General features: G+C 29.8%; 1 long non-coding RNA gene across 1 annotated transcript; it reads left to right on the forward strand.

Annotated features, from left to right (window-relative positions):
* The first annotated feature begins 1,751 nt into the window (after window positions 1–1,751).
* Window positions 1,752–4,687, forward strand: LOC114171336. Its single transcript, XR_003601439.1, has 3 exons — window positions 1,752–1,903; window positions 2,046–2,189; window positions 4,360–4,687. It is a non-coding gene; the product is annotated as an uncharacterized LOC114171336 (long non-coding RNA).
* The last annotated feature ends 5,626 nt before the right edge of the window (window positions 4,688–10,313 follow it).

Raw genomic sequence — 10,313 nt, forward strand, 5'->3', positions numbered from 1 at the left:
ACTAGTAAAGTAGTAAAATCATAATAATAATAATAAAGAAGGTGCATAATATAATCATAATAATAATAATAAATATATTCATATATTTATTTAAGGTATCGTTAAAAATATTTTATTTAATTAAAATGTAAAATATAAAAAATATCAACATATTTAAAAAATATATAAAGATAAAATATAAATTATAAATTATGAGTTATGAGATATGAATTACAAATTACAAATCGTAAATAATAATAAAAATAATAATATATTATATTTATTTAAGGTATCGTTAAAAATATTTTATTTAATTAAAATGTAAAATAAAAAATATATCAACATATTTTAAAAATATATAGATTAAAATAAAAATCCTACATCTCAAATAGTAATTATATATTCTTAAAAATTTATTATAATTTTTTTTTTTTGTGAAATTTCTTAAAAAACATATTAGTAGAAAAATATATTTATAAATTCATTTTAGCATAAAAAATTACTTGCGAATTTTTTTCAAGAAATAACTTATGAATTTAAAAAACGCAAGAAATTACCTATAGAATTGCGTTCTCGTGGTTCTCATGTGCAGGGTTCAATTGTTTTGGGGTTGTGACAGGTGACTCGCATTTCAAATCTGGTTTGTGACACAATAAGCAATTTCTGGCATGTTTAGGTTTGTGATTTCGAACTGGTTTTCTTTGGTGTTCCAATTTGTGTTGTATTGTGATGGGTGGCTTGTCATAGCGCAATGGCGCAATGGCATGGTGGACATGTGACATCCTATGATTAGTGCAGATTTTTGTGCGCAAGGATTATGACTATGCAACAAGATATGGTTCGAAAGATATATGAGTGTAGGATAGTGCCACGTGGCATTCCCTGGTTGGGCTGATTTATGAGTCTTAGAGGGGTGAAAATAGAAAAAAAAATAGAGATGTGAAATTTTATTGAAATTGAATAAAATTAAAATAAAATAGAATTTTATTGAAAAAAAAAACTAGAGTTACATTGATAAACTGAACGAAAATCGAAAGCAAAATAGTATTTAAACTTAAAATTATTTTATAATTTATTGAGTTAAATTTAATTAAAATTAAAGTTTAATTTATATTTTATTAGGTTAAAATAATATATGTAGTTATTTTTAATACCCGCAAGTTTTAAAAAATCTACTTGAAAAATCTAGTTGGTATCTGACACACGACTTGTTATCATCCTTACTTGCAACACAATTCTACCAACTTTCATTCATACCACGTTCTAACATCCCTAAAAATATCTACTATATTTCTAACTACATACACATATACTATATTTCTAACTACAGACACATAACTACGTATCTACTACAACCATTATTAATAACCATTATTTTCTAAATGCACTCCATTAATTATCATTACCAAAATCAAAATATTATGTTTGTTTCTTCTCCCATTAAATATACTATGAAACTCACCGACTAAATATGTTTGGTAAAATAATATAAAGGAAAATCATAACTATCTATTTGACACGGTAATAGTTAATTACAAAGTAGAGGTAATAATTCCTAACAGTCCAACGGTCACATCTTCTACCAACAATAAGATAAAACCTGTGCAAAGTTTGCAATAAATAGATTTATGTATAGTTTGAATATTTTATTAAAAAAAATAATGGGGTAAACTTATCAAAAGGCGTTAAGTTTGGTTGATCAGGCGCGAATTTCCCTAAATAACAAATGATGGAAAATTGCAAAGAGATGAAGAGTGTGGGAGACACTCAAGCAAGGCGCGTGTGGGATGGAGATGATGGTTTATTAGCACCTAACGGTTAGCATGCGGAATCCTCTTACAATCAATGACTCCCGTACGCACAAACACACCAACATCACTCTCTGTCTCTTTGTCTCTCCGATTCTCTGTTTTGGTCTCAAATGGTATCACACTCTTTCCCTCTTCTTTCCTCTCTCACTCACCTCACCACTAACGTTTTCTTGTTCCACTTCACATAACACAAGAACAATCCCTTACGGTGGCACCTTCTCTTTCCTTACTCTTTCAATCGAAATATTTATCCAGGCGGTTCCTCCGTCGGTCGCCGCCTCTCCGGCGTGCCCTACGTCGGCGACCTCCATTCTGGCGCGTCTCCGACAGCCACCTAATTGATGCATTCTGAGTTCAAGAGCCTTAAGTGTGTCCGCGTCTGCAAAGACTCCTCCACCGGTAAATCCCTCTGTTATGGTTAGGTCTATTTTGTTTGTCATCCTGTGCGTTTCGTCTCCATTCATGTTTTCTTCGTTTAGGTTTGACGCAATTGTGCTCCGTTTTCTTTTCTTGAAATCTTGATCTTCGTATATTTCTAACTTAATTAATTTCTTGTTATGACATTATATATAAACACGTTGCTTGAATGAAAGAGAACGATAAAGGTGTGTTGATCCAGATCTTTGAGATCGTGTTACTGAAATGGTGTTTGTCATAGCAATTCGTGCAATCAAAACTAAGAATCATACGTTGTTGAATGGAAAAATTATGAGAGTGATGTGGTCACGTCGCGATACTGATACGAGGAAGTAATCGTTAGGCACAGTGAGAGTGGCGGAGAAGAGGTGAGAGGGAGGAATGTCGATTCTTTGTTCACTTTTAATAATATAATATATATTAGAATTTTACAATGCCATATAGATTTTTTATTTCCTTAATCAATTACTGTTTAAATCAATTTATTTTTGTTATATTTAGTGATTTTATTTTATTTCGTAAAAAAACAATTATTATTTGAACTGATGTAACTGTTATTTTATTTTTTATTTTCATTTTCCTGTACTAAATTTTTCGTAGTTTAATTTTAATTTAATTTTATTTGTTTACAAAATATTCAATTAATGTTTGAACTAGTATATAATTATTATATTTTTTCTTTCTATTTTTCTGATAAATATTAATTTTTGTTTAACGATTCTGATTATTTTTCTATTAATATTGATAAAAAAATTTGTCACATCTGTAGGGTTGAGAGCTATATGTTTGAAGAAAAAATAAGTAAGATGAACTATAAGATGATATCATATTAAAAAAAAGGAATGAAATGAGATTGATCTGGAAAATGATTAATGAACATATAACACTAAAATGTAAATTTAAAAGTTGAAAATATTAATTACATTTATCATCTGGTTTTTATGAGTTTAATACTTCATTTTTGCATAGAATATCGTTAGTATTTTTCCCACGTCTCTTATATTTACCATTCATAATATAGTTTCGTAATAAATGTAAAAGCATTTAAAATTCCGATCGAGTTTCCACACCCATTCTACATCAAACACTATTTGTCTGCAATGCCTTAATTATGTTTAAGTTAATCTTATGTGACACAGGATTCATGTTTCATGGTAAACCACTGTATGTTGCCCTTGCTCAAAGGAAAGAGGATAGGAAAGCATAATTGCAGCACAGACAGCAAATAACAGTTTGACTTTCGACTACCATTATCCCTAGCGGATACGCTCATTATTATGCTGCTACTGGTGTTATTTCACATATGCCTCCTCGAGCTGGACTGATGTATCAACCTTTTGCGTTGAGGCCAGGATGGGGAGCTAATGGCTTTGCACCCCTGCTATATCATTTCAACAGCCATCTATTCCGCAATGAGTAAAAGCTTTGTTTTGGAACCCAAGAATTCTTCATGATTTTTTAGAATGCGTCAAGATCTTTTAGCATGAAGGAACTAAATTGCCACATTTGTTTTACTTGGAAAACTGGTCTTGTCTCGATGAAAGCTGCAATGACTAGAATACATATGTCTTTCTTTGTTTCACAGGTTTCTAACAATGATAAGCAGCGTAGGCAAAACAGGAAAATAGTCAGTCTGGTACTTATTTGCAATTCAGCAGGTTTGCCCTTTCTTTTTGTTTGTTTTGAGCTCCCTTTTTATGTTTACTTTCCTGTAGTAAATTTCATTTCAGGGAACATACTCGAAACAAATACAGTGGTGGCCTTTTTAGAAATTGAACTTGAGACCAGGATTAGTAAAATAATTTTTGTTTGTTTAGTTTTCAATATAAAACAATTGAAAATAGTTGGATCATGTGTTGGAAGTTCTCATTTCTCAAGTTTCTAACTTTTGAAGAGAACCATACAACATAACCAGTGGACGCCAGTGTGAATTGGAAAAAGGATTTGGTAGAGGGTCCCATGGGCCAGAAATGCTGCATAGCTTGCTTGCTGGGGCTGCTCCTGTGCAGCAAAAAGAGATACTCGGAGAGCATCTTTACATGCTTGTTCATGAACTAAAGGCATAACAATCTACTATTCTATTTTCCTTTTTGTTGTTGAAGGTTAAGTTTTTCAATTCTTATCGTGTGCTTACTGTGATATCTTTGAACAGCCTAGCATAGCAGCAAAAATAACAGGTATGCTTTGGAGATGGAAAATTGAGAACTGTTGGTTCTCCTCGAATCGTCGAAGGCTCTTCCAGCTAAGGTGGAAGAAGTTGTGGAAGTGCTTAAGAACACTAAGACCAAAGTATATGGACAGAACATACTTCGTTCAAATTATCTTTCAGCTCAAGTTGCAGTAAGCTAAACACTTTAACCTGATATTTGAGACATGAATTTTGACATCAATGATTACCTTAGCGTTTCTTCTACAATATATTTCCTCACAAAAAAACAAAATTACGTCTTCTAGGCTTAAGTTTGACAAAATTTGGAAGTGACGATAAGAATCATGGATAAGTTTGTTTTTCGGTTTTGATTACATGGATAAACTTCGATGAATCTTAGTTAATAATTTTTGTTTCCTATTCATATGCTATTTACACACATGTAGAATATATTCCGCACATGTAACCAATTTTTGGTAGCCCTGCACTCTACCACTTACCCAGTTCGTCTTGGACCTTGAACATTTCTATCGTGATCCTCTCTTGTAATAATTAGATATATACCATGATCAACTCCCTTGTGACATCCATACCCATAACCCTACCAAAACCCTGACCTCTAAATCCTTACCATAACCCTAACCCTTAAACCCTAACAATAAACTCCAAACACTAAATCCTAACACAAACCCTATCCCAAACCCAAATCTCTAACCACAAACCCTAACATAACCCCAACCTAACCTAACAATAACCACCCTAACCATAAACCTAAACTCTAACCCTAAACATAACACTAATAGTAAACCATAAACCTAACCTTAAACTTAAGCTTAAACTAAAGCCTAACTTTTCTATAATTTTGTGACCGATTTCATTAGAGTTATAATTTGATTCTAGATATATTAGGATTATATTAGATTTCTGCAGGTTTATTAAGAAGTAGTAACGAAAGATTATTATTGTCTCTGTATATCCCTTGCTTTTGTTTTTTTAACTCTTCTACTGTTTCTTTCTCTACATTGATAATCTTCTTCTGTTGCATTATGTGTAATTAATTATTCATTGATTAGATTATTTTTCCAATTATTTTCATTCTGCACTTTTTTGACAAACTTAACCAATTCTTTTATGCGTTTCCTTCTACCACTTTTCTCTTTTATTAACATGTCCTTACTCATTTTAGTGTACAAACGTTGCATTTTTCATTTGTTTTGATTTAATTTCATTTTTGTAGGTTTGACAACAAGTAATAGCAAATGATTGTTACCGCTTTTGTACCCACACTTTAATTTTTTTTTTCTAACTCTTATACTTTTCTTTTCTGCATTGATAATTTTAATCTATTGTAGTTTGTAATGAATTTTCATTGATTAGATTAATGTTGTAGTTATTTTCATTTCGCACTACCTTGTGTTTTGTAATCAAATTTGAAATTTAGTTTTTACAAACATAACTAGTTATGCTACAGGTTTACTTATACTAATTTTATCTTTTATTAACATCTCTTCTCACTTACTCTAATGTAGCAATGTTGCATTTTTCATCTGTTTTGGTTGAATTTTATTTCTGTAAATTCATTAATAAGTAGATGTGAAAGATTGTTACTACCTCTGTACATATCCCTTGCTTTTGTTTTTCTAATTCTTATACGGTTCTTTTCTCTCCATTGATAATATTTCATTCTGTTGTAATAGTTTGTGTAACTAAATTTTCATTAATTACATTATTGTTGTATTTATTTTAGTTTTGCATTATATTGTGTCATTTAATCGGATTTTAAAAACTTAAGTTTTTAAAAACTTAACCGACTTTTCCATTCAATTGCAATAGTTTGTATAATTAATTATTCATTGATTACATTATTGTTCCATTTATTTTAATTTTCCATTGTTTTTACAAATTTAACCAACTTTTCTATGCATTTTCTTCTGCTAATTTCATCTTATATTAACATCTTACTTACACCAAAGTACTAATGTTGAATTATCATTTGTTTTGGCTTAACTATGTTTCTGGAGGTTTGTTAAGAAGTAGTTGTCACATATTATCGTTGCCTCTCTACAACGATTGTGGTTTTGTTTTTCTAACTCTTCTACTTTATTTTTCTCTACATTTAATATTTTTCTTTGTTTTATGAGTACTGTATTTTCATTAATCAGATTATTGTTCAAGTTATTTTCATTTTGAATTATTTTTGTGTTATTTAATCAGATTTTAACTTTAGTTTATACAAACACAACCACTTTTGTTATGTGTTTCCTTTTACTACTTTTCTCTTTTATTAACAACTCCTTACTCACCCTAGTGAACTAACATTGCATTTTTTATCTACTTTGGCTTAATTACATTTTAGCATGTTTGTCAACAAGCAGTAGTAAAAGATTGTTATTGCTTTTATAAGACTACTTTCATTTTATTTTTTCTAACTCTTGTACTTTTATTTTCTCTGGTTTGATAATTTTGTTCTGTTACGATAGTTTGTGTAATTAATTTTCATTGATTACATCATTGTTCAATTCATTTTCCTTCGACACTATTTTGTTTCATTCAATTAGATTTTAACTTTAGTTTTTACTAAATTAATTAGTTTTTTGAAGTGTGTACTTCTACTAATTTTCTCTTCCAAGTGTGTTAACAAGAAGTGGTGAAAGATTGCTATTGTATATGTACATATGTCTTGTTTTTTTTTTCTAAGTCTTCTACTGTTCTTTTCTCTACATTTTGTTGCAATAATTTGTGTAATCAATTATTCGATGATGACATTATTGTTCCAGTTATTTTTATTCGGTACTATTTTACAAACTTAACCAATTTTCCATATGTTTCCTTCCGCTAATTTTCTCTTCTATTGACATCTCCTAATTTACACCAAAGTACTAACGTTACATTTTAATCTTTTTTGGCTTAATTATGTTTATGCAGGTTTGCTAAGAAGTAGTTGTCACACATTATTGGTGTCTCTCTACAAATGTTGTGGTTTTGTTTTTCTAACTCTTTTATTTATTCTTCTCTACTTTTGGTTAAATTATGTCTTTGGTCCCCATTTTCGTTCAAAAATATTGATTTGGACCTTCTATTTTTGTAAGTCTCAATTAGTTCCCTAATATCGAAATTTATCAATCATGCCATTGCTATTAAATTAGGTTAGTAAAGGAACAATGAATAGGCATGATTTTATCTCATTAAACAATGACCAGACAAATAAATTACTAATGTGCATTATTGTTTTTTGATAATTAACGTATATTAGAAATTACCTTCTCCTTTGGCTCTCAACTTATCAAACATCTTCATTGCCTCATAAATCTTCCTAGCTTTGCACAACTGATTAATAATAATCCCAATGGTCACAACACTGGCTTTATCCCCATCTCTTCCATTTCTGCCATTAGTTTATTCATTCACTGAGTGTGCCTCTCCCTTCCCAACCCAACTAAGAGAGCATTATAGGACATAACTTTAACCGCAATTGAACCACCCAATCTGCAAAACCTGCCATGCCACACCATTCTTTCAGTGCTGACACATCTTTGTTATCATTTAGGTTAGCTTAAACACATCAAGGAAAACCCCATGCTCACACATCATGGTAACCAACCCCTTAGATTCTTTATCAACAAGGCTTCTTCGGTGGCGCTTCTTCTTCCCAGTACTCTAAAAACAACTTCAGCCGTGAAATCATCATGAGGAATCAGAATCCTTTTCAAGCATTCAGTCAAGCACGAGGAGTGCATCATCAATGCAACCCTATTTAAAAATCCCCTTAGGTAATTCATTGCAAAGTCCAAAGCTTTTGGAAGAAGAGTGGAGCTCCTTGAACAAAAAGCAAATCGTGCACCATGGGAGATCGATACCACAATATCTACTCACTTGAACCTTGAACTGCAACGAAACCGCGATTCCATCTAACACGTTCGCATAGATGATCATATTCATCGAATACCTAAATATTTTATTATTCATTAATCCCCATTTCCCTTCAAAAAGAAAATCTCAATTTTGTAAAAGGCTAATGTATATTCCACCTTCTTAGAAAAATCGTAATTTGCAGTATATGTTAATTATTAAAAAAGAATAATCCACATCACTAATTTGATTTGCCTAATCACTGTTTAATTAGACAAAGCCATGTCTATTCACTGTCCCCTCAGTCGTTTAACCCAATTTTACAGAAAGGGAATGATTGATATCATTTCTTGAAAATATGGACCTAATTGAGGCTCATAAAAATAGAGAGACCAAATCCATTTTTTTGAACAAAAATTAGGACCAGAGATATATTTAATCTAATTATTTTCATATTTTATAAGGAGTAGTTAATTTTAATTAATTAGATTATTGTTCTAGTTATTTTCAATTTGCTCTATTTTGTGTCATTTAATCAAATTTTAAATTTAATTTTTACTAACATAACCTTTTTCCTATGTGTTCTCTTTTATTAATATCTTTTTACCCCCATTAGTGTACTAACATTTTATTTTCATCTGTTTTGGTTTAATTCCATTTCTGCAGGTTTGTCAACAAGTAGTAGTGAAAGATTGTTACTACTTTTGTATCAACATTTCAATTTTGTTTTGTCTAACTCTTATCCATTTCTTTTCTCTACATTAATAATTATGTTATGTTACATTAGTTTGTGTAATTAATTTTCCATTGATTATATTATTATTCTATTTATTTTGATTCAATTAGATTTCAACTTTAGTTTTTAGAAATTTAACTATTTTTCTATGTGATTCCTTCTACTAATCTTCTTTGTTATTCACATGTCCTTACTTCAGTGTACTAATATTTCGTTTTCATATGCTTTGTTTTAAAATGGTTTGTGGAGGTTTGTCAACAGGAAGTTTTCACACATTATTCATGCCTTTCTACAAACGTTTTAATTTTGTTTTTCTATCTCCTATATTCTACGGTTATATCTATTTTGATTTTTTTCCTACTATAGTGTGTGTTTAATTTTCATTGATTAATATTGGGTTTTGGTATTTTTCATTTTGCATTATGTTTGTTTATTTAATGAGATTTGAAGTTTAATTTTTACAAACATAAGTAGTTGTGCTATGTGTTTTATTTTATTAATATCTTCTTACCCACTTTAGTGAACTAACATTTGATTTTCATATGTTTTTTTGTTTAATTCCATTTCTACAGGTTTGTCAACAAGTAGTAGTGAAAGATCGTTACTACTTTGGTATCAACATTTCAACATCATTTTTCTAACTGTTATACATTTTTTTTCTCTACATTGATAATTATGTTATGTTATATTAGTTTGTGTAATTAATTTTTCATTGATTATATTATTGTTCTATTTACTTTCATTATGCACTATTTTGTTTCATTCAATTAGATTTGAAATTTAGTTTTTACAAATTTAACTAGTTTTTCTATGTGTTTCCTTCTACTAATCTTCTTTGTTATTCACATCTCCTTAATTCAGTGTACTAATATTTCATTTTCATATGGTTTGTTTTAATACTGTTTGTGCAGGGTTGTCAACAGGAAGTTGTCACACATTACTCATGCCTTTCTATAGACGTTTTGGTTTTGTTTTTCTATCGCCTATACTCTATCGTTTTGTCTATTTTGATAATTTTTTTCTATTATAGTGTTTGTTTAATTTTCATTGATTAGATTTTGGTTTTTGTAATTTTCATTTTGCATTATGTTTGTTTATTTAATCAGATTTGAAGTTTAATTTTTACAAACATAACCAGTTGTGCTATATATTCTGTTTTATTAATATCTTCTTACCCACTCTAGTGTACTAAGATTTGTGTTTCATCTGTTTCTGTTTAATTCCATTTCTACAGGTTTGTCAACAACTAGTAGTGAAAGATTGTTATGACATTGGTATCAACATTTCAATATCATTTTTCTAATTCTTATACATTTCTTTTTTGTACATTGATAATTATGTTATGTTGCACTAGTTTGTGTAATTAATTTTC

The sequence above is a fragment of the Vigna unguiculata genome, unplaced genomic scaffold, assembly GCF_004118075.2.
Source record: "Vigna unguiculata cultivar IT97K-499-35 unplaced genomic scaffold, ASM411807v1 contig_202, whole genome shotgun sequence".
NCBI lineage: Eukaryota > Viridiplantae > Streptophyta > Magnoliopsida > Fabales > Fabaceae > Vigna > Vigna unguiculata.